The sequence below is a fragment of the Psammomys obesus genome, unplaced genomic scaffold, assembly GCF_907164565.1.
Source record: "Psammomys obesus unplaced genomic scaffold, mPsaObe1.curated_primary_1811, whole genome shotgun sequence".
Taxonomy (NCBI): Eukaryota; Metazoa; Chordata; class Mammalia; order Rodentia; family Muridae; genus Psammomys; species Psammomys obesus.
In genome coordinates this window covers 92,263-109,122 of record NW_026590435.1, presented here as the reverse complement: position 1 = coordinate 109,122, position 16,860 = coordinate 92,263, and the positions used below count along the sequence as shown (strand labels likewise).

Below are 16,860 nucleotides of genomic sequence, written 5' to 3'. Positions count from 1 at the left end.
ATTTTCCAGATCTTGTAGCCTGGACTCTTCTTCTTCTTCATTTCCTATTATTCTTAGATTTTGCCTTTTCATGGCATCCTTGATTTCTTGGATGGTTTGTGTTTGGGATTTTTCTGATTTTATTTTTGCTTTGAGAGAAGTATCAATTTCTGTGAGTGTATCTTCAGCACCCGAGATTCTCTCTTCCATCTCTTGTATTCTATTAATGATGCTTACCTTTGTTATTCCTTCTCTTTTCTCTAAGTTCTTCAGTTCCAGGGTTTTCTTGGTTTGTGTTTTCTTTATTGATTCTAATTCTGTTTTCATGTCTTGCAACATTTCCTTCATCTGTTTGAGTATGGATTCCTGTGTCTCCAAGATGGTCTCCATTTTTTTGTTTGTTTCCTCTCTTAGTGCCTCTGCTTCTGCCTATTGTTTGGCTATATTTGCATGTGTTTCTTTAAGAGCTTCTTCGTTCACTTAGTTTTTCTTTGTTTCTATTTGGGAGACCAAATCTTTAAGGGATTTTTTGTATCCTCTTTAACTGTTTGAATCTCTATGACTAGAGATTCTCTTAGAGATTTGTTGGTTTCCTCTTTATGTGCCTCAAATAACTGGATAATCATAGCTTTAAAATCATTTTCTTGTGTTTCTGCTGAGTTGGAGTGTCCAATAATTTTGGAGGTTGCCGGTGAAGCCATTGATTTGTGTTGGTTGTGTTCTTTCGCCGACCTCTGGCCATTTGGTTATCTGTAGTGTTCACTGTCTGTTCCTGGCTTCTGCAGGTCAGACTGGTTTTTCTCTGGTATCTGGAGAATTCTTCAGGAAAATGGATGAGGTCTAGTGGTTTCAGTGTGTACATTGGTTATTCAGCTATACCTGTAGAAGGAAAGTTCGCAGGCACAGAAGGACAAATTCGGGATAGCGTGTGTTTGAGTGTGTGCTTCTGGGTGTGTCCTAAGGGACAGGGTGTTGGTGAATGAAGAGGCCTTCAGTGTGTGAGATGGGTGCCCTGCAGGCACTGAAGTTGTTGCAGGCACTAAGGGATCGCAAGCACTGTTGAAGAATGCGCGTGCGTATTGATTTTACAAGTCTGCTGGTCTTTGGTGTCTATTCAGCTGGTGTTCTGCCACTGAGGGGTTGGATGGCCATACAATCACTGGCTGGGCAGCCCTGTGTATTCCGTGCTGCCACTTGCAGACTTGTGGGTCTGGGAAGGGTTGTACTGTGGATCTGAGTCTCTGTGGCTAGCACTGTACTGGACGTACGCTCTGGCGGGGTGGAGTACGGCGGTGCGTGCACTCCTGCAGAGCCAGGTGGTGGTGGTAGTGGGGGGGGGGGTGTTCCATGGGTCAAGAGCTCGGCGAGAGGGCCCTAGGTGGGGTGTGTTCTCCTCTGAGCTCGGCAAGAGGGCCCTAGGTGGGGTGTGTTCTCCTCTGAGTGGTGGCGTTCAGCAGGTCGTTACTGCTCTCTCTCCGCTGCCGCTGCGGGGTCTGGAGCCCTGCCTCCCTGCCTCCGCCTGTCTTGGGTCCCAGACACTGAGCTTTGCGGCTTTGATATCCAGGAAGAATTGTACTGTGGATCTGACTGAGTCTCTGTGGTTAGCGCTCAGTGGTTGGAGTGCTGTGATTGGGCCTGCGCTCCTCCTGTGAGGAGGTTTCTGGGGTTAATGCGCTCTGGCTGCTTGGGACGTGAGCTCCACTGCACTTCCTGCTGCATCGGTAGGATGGGGGAGGGGACGCTCCTCGGGTCCGGAGGGCCCTGAGTGGAACATGTGTCCAAGGAGGGGATGGGTGTTCAATGGGTGGTTACAGCAGACCAAAGCTGTAAGGGGCCCGGAGCACTGTCTCTGCTGCCTTGATCTCCCAGGTGTGAGCTTTGCGCTCAGCTGCCTGGTGCTGTGTGTGGGTTTCCCCGAGGGAGGCCCGGACAAGGGAAGCGCCCTATTTCCTTCCCGGAGAAGTCCACGCCCAATCTAAATCTACAAGCACTCCACGTTTCTGTGGTGGCCCCTCTCCTTTAGAAAGCCCAAAAGTCCGAATTCTAGCTTCGATTGACTCTCCACTCACCAATTCTGGAGATTCAAGTCTTCTGTCTCTCCAAAACAGTGTGCTGTGCTTGCCGCCATCTTGAAGTCCCCAAAGTATTTTATTTTTATGAAGTCCAAACTTTTATTGGTTTTCTATGATTTTTGTGTCATATCTAAGAATTGATTGTTGAATTTATCATCATGAATATCCACTTCTATGTAAGCTACACATAATTATAGCCTTATTTTTGGGCCTTTGATCCATTTTGGGTTGACTTTGTAATGGTAGTGTTCTCATTTTACTTTTTTTTTTTTTTAAAGATCTACGTTTATTTTCTATGTGTTTGTAATTGTGTGTGTACATATGTATGTATGTGCCTGTGATGACCAAAAGAAGGTGTCAGAGCCCCCAGAGCTTGAGTTACAGGCAATTAAGAGCTACCCAGTATGGATGCTAGGAACTGAACTTAGTTCTTTGGATGAGAATCAAGTTCTCTTAACCACTGAGCCATCTCTCCAGCTCCCATTTACTCTTTAAATGCATATTGTTTAAATTCTACTTGCAAATATTGACATTAACCCAAAGTAATCATTATTTCTCCTACTGATACGAAACTACATTCTTATCCTGCAAGTTTATTTTAATTTCTTTCTTTTACTTTATCAAAATTGTTTTTGAACCTAGAATTGAGCACTACCTTCCTGAGTATATGTATTCCTTTAAGGTGTTAAATAGACTAGTGGACATTTAAATGCCTGTTTTGTAAATGAAGTTTTCCCATGACATAAGGTAAAGGCCTCTGTAGGCCTTTATACTGTGTGTTCCTAAAGACAAAAAGCAGGCTATTGACCCTGTCTTAAAATTAAGTCTGTAAGCCAGGCACAGTGGTGCATACCTGTGAGCCCAGCACTCAGAGAGGCAGAGGTAGGTGGGTTGCTGTGAGTTCAGTGCCAGCCTGGTCTACAAAGCCAAGACAGCCAAGGCTACACAGAAAAGCCCTGTCTTGAGAAAAAAAAAGTTTGTGTACCAAGCACACCATTTTCAGTTTGAACTGTTTGGGGTGCAGGAAAGAGAAATTCAGAGATGGCTGATGGACTGTGTCCTAGGCAAATGAGACTTGATTTTTTAAGTACCCGTGACTGCAGTGGCTATAGTATAAATAGGTACTGTGAGGCTTTGAAGGCAGCTCTTACTTAGATTGCATGTTTGGTAAACAGACCTTGTCTACATAATTTGCAGAGTCCAGTGCAAAAAGTAAGTGAAGGACCCCTTGTTCAAAATGTAAGGATTTCAAGAGCTTTATCAAAGCATTAGAACAAAGGCTGGCTCCTCTGAGATCCTGAGATCCAGATCACCTGAACAGGGTGCATTTCCACAAAGCTGGCTGTGTTGGTGCAGTGTGTGTGCACACTGGAGTGAGGAGGGTGGTGCAGATGGCAAGAAGATCTGGTGCAAGTTCTACCCTGGGTGCTACCACCATTCTTCCCTTTCTGCTCTTCTAGCCCATCCACCACATTCATTAGTTGAGATGATACTCTACTTTTGCATTTTTTTAAGATTTATTTGTTTATTCTGTGTACAATGCCAGAAGACAGCATCTCATTATAGATGGTTGGGAGCCATCATGTGCTTGCTGTGAATTGAACTCAGGACCTTTAGAAGAGTGGCTAGTGCTCTTAACTTCTGAGGCATCTCTCCAGCCTGGGTTTTGGGTTTTTTTCTGTTTGGTTTTGTTTTTTTTTTTGTTGTTGTTGTTTTGTTTTTATGTATATGAGTTCTCTACCTGTATATACACCTGCAGGCTAGAGAGAGCAGAAGATATAGGTGGTTGTGAACCACCATGTGGTTGCCAGGAATTGACCTCTGGACCACTGGAAGGATAGCCAGTCCTTATAATCTCTGAGCCATCTCTCCAGCCTGGATATTCTGCTTTTGTTGTTGGTATTTTGGATCTGACAATGGGACCTAGAGCTGTCTTGTGCATGCTTAGCACATGATTTACCACTGAGCTACAAGCCCCAGCCTCAAAACAATCTGGTTGCTGTTGTCTTGTCTTTATTGTTGAGATGATCTCACTATATAGTCCAAGTGCACAATTCTTCTGCCCCAACCTCCTGAAAGCCAGGATTACAGGAGTGTAGCATTATACCCAAGAGTCAAAAATATTGTTTGTAAAGTGTGTGTGTGTGTGTGTGTGCATATTTTCAGCTTTTAGGAACTTTATTTTCCTTCCACCTTTTTTCCCTTTGATCAGATGTCTGCAGAAGACCTAAGGACCACTCAGTAGTAGCTCCAACCCACTCAGTGTCCTGTGCTGTGGGAGCTGCTGACTAGTCCTCAGCGGATGACTGGACACTGCAGTCTTCAGGAGGGCACTGCTGGATAGGTACAGAGGGCACCTGCATACCCTCAGACCAGTCTGCCACCTCAGGCTGAGTGGCAGTGAATTCAGGAGTTGACACAGTCGATTCACCCTGGAATTCCTCCTTGGTGACAGCCTTCTCAGCAGCAGCCTGCCCTTCTTTCTCAGTCACAACATCATAGCTAGGAGGTGCCTGTGAAGAAAGAAAGATTTGTGCTGAAATTTTAGATTAACTTTCAACTCAGTCTACATTGTACTGGTGAGTTCTCTGCAGCTCCAGAGCGAAGGCCAGCATCTCAGAATACCTTTGTTAGAACTTACAACACATTTTAAATGGTTTTAAAAGTTACTTTATTTTGTGTGTGTAGGTGTTTTGCCTACATATGTGTATGCGCCCCACATGGGTTCGGTGCCCACAGAAGCAAAACAGGGCATCAGATGTCCCCTGACTAGGGTTTGACAGAGTTGACAGCTGCCATTTGGATGCTGAAACTCAAATGTGGTTGGAACATCTGGAAGAGGAGCCAGTGCTCTTAACCATTGTGCCATCTTCCCATCCCCTTACACAGTGGTTTGTATAACTATCACATAGGACTGGAAGGATGTCTCAAGTAGCTGCTACACAAGCCTGGGGACCTGAGTTCAGACACAGTGGAACACACCTATAATCCAAGCAGTTGGGGAACAGAGACAGTGCTTAGTGCTCATTGGCCAAATTGATAAGCTGCAGATTTAGTGAGAGAGCTTGTCTCAAAAAACATGTTGGAGAATAGTTTAGAAAAATATCCCCTTTAGGTCTGTGACACACACACACACACACACACACACACACACACACACACCACTGCATGTGACAGAAGCTGTTTTTGTTGAGCCTTATCCTTTCCCCTCCTACTCCAAGCACCAACCAGTCACCTTATTGGACAGAGCTGCATCGATCTCCTCCTGCAGTTTCCTCTGGATATCAGGGTGAGTGGACAGTGAATTTAAGATAAAGGGAAGTGTGGGGCTGGTGGTATCACAGCCGCCAAAAATAAAGATAATTGACTGAGCTATGATGTACATGTCAGACAGGGATGGAAGTAAAAAGAAAGATATATCAGATAAGTCAGGTCAGGATTTACAATCACAGATGGGATGAGGGGAAACCAAACGAGGCTCCTGTTTTCCTAAAGAGAAACACAGAGAAGCCATTTGGTCACCCTGAGCCTGTTATCACAATGACATATGTGTGACACATGCAGAGATGCGGGAGATTACTTCAGCCAGGTTGTTTCAACAAGTATGCTATTTTCCTCATCATCACCAGTGGTCAACTTGAAGACATGGGATTTCTTCTTTTTAAGATTTACTTTTACTTCATTTATGTGTATTTGTGTGTGTGTCTATGTAGAGGGCTGCCACATGTGTCTTGAGGTTGTGCCCATGGAATCCAGAAAAGGATATTTGAAACCCTAGAGAAGGAGTTATAGAAGGTTGTGAGCAGTGAAAGGTAGATACAAGAAACAGAACTTCAGTCCTCTGCTTGAGCTTCATAATTTTTTTATTTTTATTTATGTGTGTACACACATGTGTACAAGAGCCCATGAAGGCCAGAAGATCACATTGGAGACCACAGAGCTAGATTTACAGGCAGTTGTAAACCTTCTTCCATGAGTTCTCTGATTCTGTTGTTGGTAAATTCTTTCCCCCAAATAGTCCTTGCTTCTATGCTGAAACAGGAGTATAAGCCCACAACCAGTCACCATTTTCAAAATTAATACCCATTTTAGCAATCAAAAATGAACCAGAAGGGCTGAGGATATGTAGCTCAGTAGATGGAGTGCCCTGGATTTAATTCCCAGCACAGACCTTTAATCTCAGAAGTTAAAGGTCATGCATTCTCAGGCACATCATGAATGTGAGATCAGCCTCACCTTTAAACAGGGCCACAGAAATCTCTGTTTCTGAAGGGAAAGGAGGTACAAAGGAAGTTAAAGTCAGCTGTTCACATGAAAGGCTTTCAAGTGAACAAACTGTAAAAAATTATATATAAAAGAATCAGTGACTTTGAAAAGTAAAATCATGCTGTTATATGTGCAAGCAAGTGTACACACTAGAAATAAACAAAGAGGTAACAATGCAAGGCACATGGAGGAAAAAGTCTGGAATTGGAATGACGTCATTTTGCAATCATGATATTAATGAGGGATAAGAACACTTGTTGCACAAGCTTGAGGACCTGAGCTGAATCCTCTGTCCCCATGTGAAAAACCAGGTGTGGCAGCACACCACTGTCATCCCAATGCTGTGTATCATTGGGGCCTGCTGGCTGCCAGCATAGCTCCAGGTTTTGTTTTGTTTTGTTTTTTTAATATTTTTTATTAGTTACATTTTATTAACTCTGTATCCCAGCTGTATCCCGCTCCCTCATTCCCTCCCAATCCCACCCTCCCTTCCTCATCTCCTCCCTACCCCTTCCCAAGTCCACTGATAGGGGAGGACCTCCTCCCCTTTCATCTGACCCCGTTTTATCAGGTATCTTCATGACGTATCTTCAGGACTGGCTGCAAAGACCTCGCTGTGGCCTAGCAGGGCTGCTCCTCCCTTGGGGGATGGAGAGGTCAAAGAGCCTGCCATTGGGTTCATGTCAGAAATAGTCCCTTTTCCCCTTACTAGAGTACCCACTTGATTATTGAGCTACCATGGGCTACATCTGAGCAGAGGTTCTAAGTTATATCCATACATGGTTCTTGGTTGGAGTATCAGTCTCAGAAAGACCCCTGTGCCCAGATATATTTGGTCCTTGTGGAGCTCCTATCCTTCCACATCATACTAACTCCCCCTTCTTTCATATGATTCCCTGCACTCTGCCGAAGGTTTGGTTATGAGTCTTAGTATCTGCTTTGATACACTGCTAAGAAGAGTCTTTCAGAGGCCCTCTGTGGTAGGCTCCTGTCCTGTTACTTGTTTTCTCCTATGTCCAATGACCATCCAATTTGTCTTTCTAAGTGAGGATTGATCATCTTACCACGGGTCTTCTTTCTTGTTTACCTTCTTTAGGTATATAGATTTCATTATGTTTATCATATCTTATGGATCTATATAAGTGAGTATATACCATGTGTGTCTTTCTTCTTCTGGGATACCTCACTCAGAATGATCTTTTCTAGATCCCACCATTTGCCTACACATTTCCTCGTTTTTTATTGCTAAGTAGTATTCCATTGTGTAAAAATACCACAATTTCTGTATCCATTCCTCCAGGTTTAATAAGAGGAAATAAGGCAAAGAGAGATTAGGCGAGATGCCTGGTGCCTTCTCTGTTATCTGTACACACAATGAGGGTTTTGTACATGTGTGCATACTCATGCTCACACATGCATATGCCACACAACAAAGAAGATAAAAATATTTAGGCAGTTTTTAAGTGTGTAAAAGAATGGAGAGAAGCGGTGTGTTTGTACAAAGAGCCTTTCCTCAGAAGCTTCTTATTCATCAGGAAAAGTAAAAGTCAATCTCTACCATAGATTAAGGTACAGAACACATGCAAACTAGGGGCTCCCAGAATCCATCAGTGCTATTTGGGTACATGCCTCATGTCTGGATGTCTAGTTCCGAGTCAGTGTGTGGGAAAAGATAGAAACAGCAACTGTGCTCTTCTGGGTAACACACAGACCTCTGAAGTCTTCCATTGTGACTGACCTTCACATTTGGAACAGTTATGCCTGTGTGCTTTCAGAAAATTTCATGAAGGTGATAGCCTTTCAGCAACTTGACAGAGGTATTCCTCTACCTAGAAAACCATCCTTGCATATTTTCAGAGCAGCCTGCACACTCCCTGAGAGCTTCCATGTGCATAGACCAGGGAGTCCTTGGTTACCTTTGTGAGACTCTTTGTCTTTGGGGTTCTTGTGAGCGTTCATCATCAGCTAAAGAAAATCCATTCGGTTCTGGAAGTAGAAAGAGAAGTCACAAACATAGAAGGTCAGTAATGATGCCAGAGATGGATCTGGAGTACAGAAGCTTAATTCTCTACTTTCTAAGTATGTGGCTCCCTTATACTCAAAAGCATGGCTAGTGTCACTTGGGTCATCAAAGACTTAAAGCACAAGTGTCTAAATCAGGAAGCAATCCAGCCACCATATCCACTACTTTTACAATAGATTTTCATTAGGCTCAATTTTAAATAGTCACTTTTATTCTTTGCAAATGCTTTTGAAGGATGGGAAAATAGTACTTCCCACTCTTAAATCATTTTTATTTGTTATTAGAGAAGTTCACACATCTACACAATGGGATATGGTCATCCACCCCATTATTCTATAGCCTCTGTAACATTTCTTCCTCCAAACTTTATACCCTCATTTTAATAACTCACTGAGTCCAACTAGTGCTACCCATATGTGCAGGACTGTGGGGACATCCACTGCTACATGGGAATCCTCCATCCACAGCTAATAACTGCCAATAGTCCCTCAGTAAGGAGCCTAGCTTGGAGAGTCTCCCTCTGATATATGTTAGAGTTTTATGGACTTGATCTTGTGCAGGTCTTGTGCTGTGTCTAATTTTTTAAAGATTTATTTATTATGCATACAATGTTCTGTCTGCAAGAGGAACCCAGATCTCATTATAGATGGTTATGAGCCACCATGTGGTTTCTGGGAATTGAACTGAATTGAACTCAGGACCTGTGGAAGAGCAGTCATTGCTCTTAAACTGAGCCATCTCTCTAGCCCCCATGTGTCTAATTTTTTAATTTTTCAATTCTTAAGCCTGGCACTCTAGTTTTCATTCTAATTGCTGAGGGTTAATTCCTGGCTTATTCTCAATCAAAAATTTAAAATCTCCAACTACTCCTCCTCCAGAAAAAATAAATATTCTCTGTCTCTGTCTATTTGAGCCTTCTCTATCTACCTTTAGTGACAGATGAAGGGAAGTACACAGCTCACATGTTCACTGCCTAACATGTTTTTAAAATGTGGACCTCTCATGAGTCCACCACTTTTTACCTTCTCATTAGAATCCAGGTGGTTTTCCTTCATTTTGTCCACAAATTTTTTGAAAAATGCTAAGGAATCCTTTGGGAACCTGGAGATATTTAACATCTCATATATTGGGGTGAGGAATGGAAAGAGTACTGGAAAGAAAAGGAAAGGTTTTAATAGACAGGCAAGTTTCATTTAGAGAAATCAAAACACAATCCAAATAAGCCAGTGTCTCAGCCAAAAGCTCTTCTCCCCTTGATCTTGCTCAGACAACGACCTTGCTCACACCGTGAACTTGCTCACTTCGGGTCACTTCCATACTGCTCATTCTGTACTTTGGAGCAGCCAGAGCTGCAAATCTGACTCTTGGATTGAACTCTGTTCCTGTAATCCTTGTGGACCCAGACAGAAAAGATGGGGGTTTTTGAGATAATTCAGTAGATAAAGGGTCCTGCAGACAAGTGTGACAACCTGAGCTTGATCCCTGGATCCCACACTGTGGAAGAACACAACTAAAAAAACCAAGGTGCACATGTATATACACACACACACACACACAAGAACAGCTGACATTACACTGAGAAACCCTGTCTCAAGAAAAAAAAAAGACAAGCTCATAGACAGGTAACTCCAACTCAGAAGAAAGACAAATCACATAATGTCTCTCATTTCCCAGTTCTAGCCTATAAAGGATAAATGTAAATATCTAAACAGGTATAAGTGTGGATATCATATAACACTTAAAAGGAGATGAAGAGTGTTAGTATAATGTTCTTTTGAAATGTATACACCTTACCCTTGTTCATTCAAATGCTGATTTCTCCCCCACCCCCATTCTCTGGTTTCAATCTGGATATTGCATTGTGATACTTATTCTAAGCATCCTGTCTCAACTTTGGGTAAACAGGCCAAAATAAAGCAACTAGCTACAATGCTGAGCAATGGCAGGAGCCAGAGGACAGGAAAGAGGGGAGGAGCCAGAGGGCAGGAAAGGAGTGGGAGGAGAAAGGGTGAGGCAGAGTGAGAAGAGAGCTGAGGCAGGAGCAAAGATCTTGGAAAGACATGGAGAGATGGACTGGACCTAATATACCACTAAAAGCAAGTATAATGTGGGAAATCTAAATGTTAGTATATTACGAGGGCTTGAAGGTTTAGAATGGAGTAACTATTGCCCAGCATTGTGTTCTAAGTTAACTAAATAAATCACAGTCTCTGTGTGGTGATTTGATTATACAGCTGTTTAGGATTAACAGCAGCTGTACTAAAAGATACTTCAATAGTAAATATTAATCGCCACCTACAACACAAGAGGATAATATTAAGTGGTGAGGAAGAATGGAATGTAGGCAAAAGGACACATGGAAATGTAATTAATAGGAAAGTCATTAAAGCCATAAATGAAGCACCACTATTAATACATACATTATATGCATATATATACATATACATATACATATACATATACATATACATATACATATACATATACATATACATATACATATACATATACATGTATATATGGCCCCTCTACATGGGATGGAGACATGGCTCAGCAGTTAGAACTGGTTGCTTTTTGCAGACAACCCAGGTTTCACTTCCAACCTCCACATGGCTGCTCTCTAAGGAGAAGGAAGTATGTGAATGAGGAAATGGGTTATGTGAGAACACAGAGACTGGAAGGAGAGGTGGGGGCTGTAATCAAAATGTTAAGTGAATAAATAAATAAATTTTTAAAAATAAAATATTTCCACATTAAAAATAAAGTTACCTTTTAACTCTGCAATGCTGATTCTGAATATATACCCCAAAACATTAAAAAAAATTAAATATAACCCTTCTATGCATATGTTCATATCGGTAAAATTCAAGGCAAACATGTGAAACTAACTTCATGTCCATAGATAGATACAGAGCATTGTTTGCTTATGGACACAGGAGGTAGTGATGCTTGCTTCATTTACTATTGTGCTATATAAAAGATGCCTGCCACAGAGACCACATAGTCTATGATCCCATTGATGTGAAATGCCAAGGATATGTAAATATAAAGAAAGTGAACTGGTGGTTGCTTAGGTCTAGGCTTCTTAGGTCTAGGTGAAGGATGTTGGTCAAAAGATTCAAAACGGTTAGAACAAAGTACTATAAAGTCCTCATTGGTAACGGGCTGTGTGGTCCTTCATTCAACGAAGATTTCCAAGTGATCAAAGTGCTGAGAACCAGTGACTACTGAGTGCTCAGCCCTAAATGGAGCAATTGTATCAACACCCCACCTCTCAAGGCTCAAGGAACATCCTGAAATAAGGTGTGGAAAGAAAGAGCCAGAAATGGGGCATCTGATATGCCACTCATGGACTGAACATCTGCATAAGATCAAGCCAATAATACAATTTGGCAACCTACCAGGAAGTGACTGGACTCACTGGGTCACCAAAACAAAGAAAGGGACATGAAATTAAGAGGAAAGCATGTTGGGGTGTCTGAGGGAAGTGGGAGGAAAGAGTTAGTGTGTGTCTAATCAAGATATGTTGTATTCCTATATGATAGAGTCAAAGAACAAATAAAAGGATTCTAAAACAAAGCCAGGAATGCTGGTGCACACTTTAGTCCTCAGGAGGTAGGAGCAGGAGGATTACTGTGAGTTCAAAGCCAGTCTGGTCTACACAGCAATTTGCAGGCAAGTTATAGCTACAGAGTAAGACCCTGTCTCAAAGCAAAACAAAGTTATAAAACAAACATAATAAGCTACATGTCTTTGAATGCACTAAAACATTGAATTGTGCCTTTAAAGGGACAAATTACATGGCAACTTAATTATATACCAGTAGAGAAGCTAGTTTGGGGGAAAGTGTGGAATAGAAAGGCAGAGTGACAAATGCAGCCACAGACAAGAACAATGGATCAAAAGGCAGAACTGTCCACACACACAAATACAATGGATCAAAAAAATCAAATCTTAAGAGCTTCTTTGCTTTCTCCACAAAAGGATCCTTTGAGTTGTTTAGGGAATCGACATTCACTCCAAATGATGTACTGGTGACCACATTCATGCTGTAGGCCCCAAAGAATCTAAGGAGGGAGAGACATGGGAATTTAAGACAAGCAGAAAGAAGCCTGAAACGGTTCATAGTTTGGGGCAATACAGGCAAAGCCACTTCAGTATTGACCAAGTGCCTTCCCATCCTACCCACCCTCTACACTTGTGACTTACTGATCATTGTGATTCTTTTTTTAAACTGTGTATTTATCTAATATACATATTAAATACATACAATATATATCATATATACATCCATATGTATGTATGTATTTATGTATGTATGTATGTATGTAGAGAATAAGCAGCTAGACCATGTGAGATACACAGGAAAAAATCCCTCTGCCATAGTTATCCTTCCTCTCCCAGAATCACTTGGATGCACCACCACTTACTCTTTCATAGAGACAGGCTTGCCTTTCTCTGCCTCTCCTCTCAAGTATTTTACCAAAATATCTCCCTACTGTTCAACAACGAGGAACATCTGAGCACAAAGAAGAAAGAAAATGTCCATAGTTAGGTGTGGAGAGTCAGGTTACACAAAATTTCAATCATAAGTCCTGTTAGTCACCTCTTTGAGTTTTCCACTGGTGAAGGTGGAGAACAGGAAGGCTCAGATTCTCTTCCACTCCTTATCCTTAGATATGGAGACAGCTTTTTTCATAATCTCCACTGGGCCAAAATTCTACAGTCAAAAAAGAAAAAAAATGGCTCTGTATAAGTCTGAAACTCTCCATATTTGCAAAAGTGCTGAGCAGAGAGCACCATATAACAATTAGTTACTGACTGTTTACTGTGGACTGAACCTCATGTTAGATGCAAAAGAAAAAAAAATTAAAAAGTCAGCATTTCCTCACAGCCTATATGAAATCCAGTGCTCACCAGGTAACCTGTTGTGGTTTCAAACCTTTATATCCCCGTATCCTTTTAAATTTAAATCCCTAATTTAAATCTCCAGGGGCTGGGGAAAGATAGGAACAGGAAGTAGCAGGTGCTTCAGAGTTGTGCAGATGGCAAATGGCTTGGAGGAAGATAGAAAGTGAACTTTGCATCAGAGAGGTTCTACAACTCAGTATTTACAACACTTGCAGTGTGAAAAGAGGTGTCTTGATATGGTGTGTGTGTCAGTGTGTGTGTGTGAATATCAGTGCTTGTACACATGCCTGTGTGTGCCCTTGTGCAGACCAGAAGTCTGTCATCTTCCTCTATAACTCTCTACAGCACTTTTTTGAGGGAGGGTCTCTCACTGAACCTAGAAGGTTCTTATTTGGTTGGAATGAGCTAGCAAGAAAGCCTCTAGGGACTGCTTGTAGCTATGCATGGCTCTGGAGTCTCATACTCATGCTGCTCTGCCTGGCTTTTATGTGGATACCAGGGATCCAAACACAGGACATTTTTCCATTGATAGAGCCATCTCCCCAGGCCTGGGGCACTTAAAAGATTTGATGTTTGTTTTTTTAAAGAGTTATTTTTGTATTTTATATATGCACACATGTATGTATGTATGTGAGTATGTGAGTGCATATACATGTGTGTAGTGTATTCAGAGGATGGAGGAACGATTTCGGTCTTGTAAAGCTGGCATCACAGCTGGTTGTGAGCTGCTGGATTTGTAGACAACCAACCTCCCATCCTCCTTCAGAGATTTTGGCCACTAAGTCTTCTCTCCAGCCCCTGGTTGGTTTGATTGAGGGGTTGTTTGTTTTTCTTTAGAAATAATGCTGTGGAAATCCATTTTTCTTAATTCTTTATACAGTGATAAAGGGAGAAAAAGAATGCTTTTTCCCTAATAGGACCTTTCTTCTATCTTCCACATTTATATTTTATACTAATGTGGAGTCCTCCAATACAACCTTATATTACAGAACTCAGTACAAGAGGAAGATAAGTAAACAGCTTGACTTGATTAAGGGCAGCTGAAAACAAGGCCTGCAACTAACTTTACCAAATGACCAAAGGCTAAATGAGGGCCACTAAGAGGCCTCAGTAGGAAAAGGTGATTGCTGTGAATCCCACAACCTGAGTTTGATACCCAGGACCTACAGGGTTGAAGGAAAGAACAAACAGGCTTCCCCAGGTAGAAGAGTTAGATACCCATGGTTTAAGAGAGAGGGAGTGCACGGAGAGAACCTACACCCCCTGTTCAAGGGAAGCCCATAGGCTGTTCAGTTTCCAAGTGGGTTCCCTAGTAATGGGAACAGGGGCTGTCTCTGACAAGAACTCAGTTGCTTCCTCTCTCCTCCACTTGGGGGGGTGCAGCCTTGCCAGGCCATAAAGGAAGATGATGCAGCCAGTCCTGATGAGACCTGATAGGCCAGGATCAGATGGAAGGGGCTCATGTACTCCCCTTTTAGGAGACTAGGGGAAGGGAATAGGGGGAAAAGAGGGAGGGAGTGGGAGGAAACAGGGAGGGGGATGCAGTGGGGATACAAAGTGAATAAATATATAAATTAAATATTTTTAAAAAAAGATAGAGGTGGGGACATTGAAGTAAGTAGTACCCTGCATAGGAAAATTAACATAAATAAGCAATAGATTTGAGATAAAATCTCAAAAGCAAATCTACATAGGTGTGATAGGTAAACAGTCATGAGACTTGACATGTGAGAGCACATCCACCAGAAGGAAAATGGATACAAAAGGTAAAGGGAAGACAGGCTGTACAAGATAGCTAATGGACTAGCAAAAGGGAGCTGTGTGGTCAGGGCGTTGCTCTATATTCTGAGTGTTTGACGCCACACAAATCAACACCACACAGACATAAAGAAGAACTTGTGAAACAGGAAATGTGAATTACTCTAGATGGCAAGTGTCCATCTACAATTAGATTATAACGCTATAGTATATTTAGACTTACTCAAGCCATTCCTATTAGCAAAATTAATCCCTATATCCTGCTTGTACATTATGATGAAAGCCACTGTGAATCTATGTTTATTTCTATTTTTAATTGAGTAAGTAAAATATAAAGGTTTACATTATGAAAAGGGGAATCTGGGGAGATGACACAACAGTTAAGGGTGCTTCCTGCTCTCCTGGAGAACACAAAGTGGTTCCCAAGACCCCTGTCAGGCAACTCACAACTGTCTGCAAAGCCAGCTCCAGGGGATGTCATACCCTCTGCTGACCTCCACAAGAACCTACACACATGACATTCATTCATATGGGATACACATATATAACTGTAGACATAAGATTATTGTGTAAATGAAATGTTGATTTCTGTGCCCCCCCACATCGTGTTGTTATCCTTGTTTTGAGAATCTCCTGTCTCAATGTTGTATAAACACTGCTCCCCAATTGTGCCCTGATATGACAAGAAAGCAGCTTACAGCCAATCACTGAGCATGGGAGAGAATAGGGTAGGACTTACTACCAGCCAGCAGAGGAGTTACAGAAGGAAGTAGGGGATGCAGCAACAGGCTAGGTTGAAGAGACATGAGGCAAAAGAGCTGGAACAGGAAAGCTACAAAGTGCAAGTACCTCTGGGATGTATGCTGGGAGGAATTCAAATTAGCTTAGAGGGTTAGGAATTGTTTAATAACTGCTCAGCTGTTGTGTTGTGAAGCTTATTATTAAAAAAATATAACAGAGTCTCAATTATTTGTGTGAAATCTATATTAAGGAAGAACTAAAAGAAATAACATAGTTTTATAAAAAACAATATTAACATATACCCATAAATAAAATAACAAAAATGAACATTTAAATTTTTTTGTTGATATTTTGTTGTTGTTTTATATGTTTTTTATTCTTTATTAATTACACTTTATTCACTTTTTATTCCCCCTGTGGTTCCCTTCCTCCTCCCATCCTAATCTCTCCCTTCCTCCACCCTCTCCATGCATGCCCATCCGCAAGACAACTGATAGGGGAGATCTTCTTTTCCTTCCTTCTGATCCTAGTCAATTAAGTCTCATCAGGAGTGGCTGCATTGTCTTCTGTGGCCTGGTAATGTTGCTTCCCCCTCAGGGGGAGGTAATTAAAGAGCAGGCCAATCAGTTCATGTCAGAGACAGTCCCTGTTCCTATTACAATGGAACCCACTTGGATACTGAACTGCCATGGGCTACATCTGTGTAGGGGTCTTAGGTTATCTCCATGCATAGTCCTTGGTTGTAGTATCAGTCTCAGGAAAGACCCCTCTGCTCAGATTTTTGGTTCTGTTGCTCTCCTTGTGGAGTTCCTGTCCTCTCCAGATCTTACTGTTTCCCACTTCTTTCCTAAGATTCCCTGCACTCTGCCCAAAGGTTGTCCATAAGTCTCAGCATCTACATTGATAGTCTGCAGGGCAAAGCCTTTCAGAGGTCCTCTGTGGCAGGCTTCTGACTTGTTCCCTCTTTTCTCCTTCTTCTGATGTCCATCCTCTTTGCCTTTCTGGAAAGAAATTCAGCATTTTAGCAAGAGTCTTCCTTCTTGATTAATTTCTTTAGGTGTATAGATTTTATAAGGTTTATCCAATATTATATGTCTATATTAATGAGTA

At 41.9% G+C, this 16,860-nt stretch overlaps 1 pseudogene; it reads right to left on the bottom strand.

Moving 5' to 3' along the window:
- Positions 1-3,560: 3,560 nt before the first annotated feature.
- LOC129676843 (cytochrome P450 3A1-like) overlaps positions 3,561-16,860 on the bottom strand; it is a 24,566-nt pseudogene continuing 11,266 nt past the window's right edge.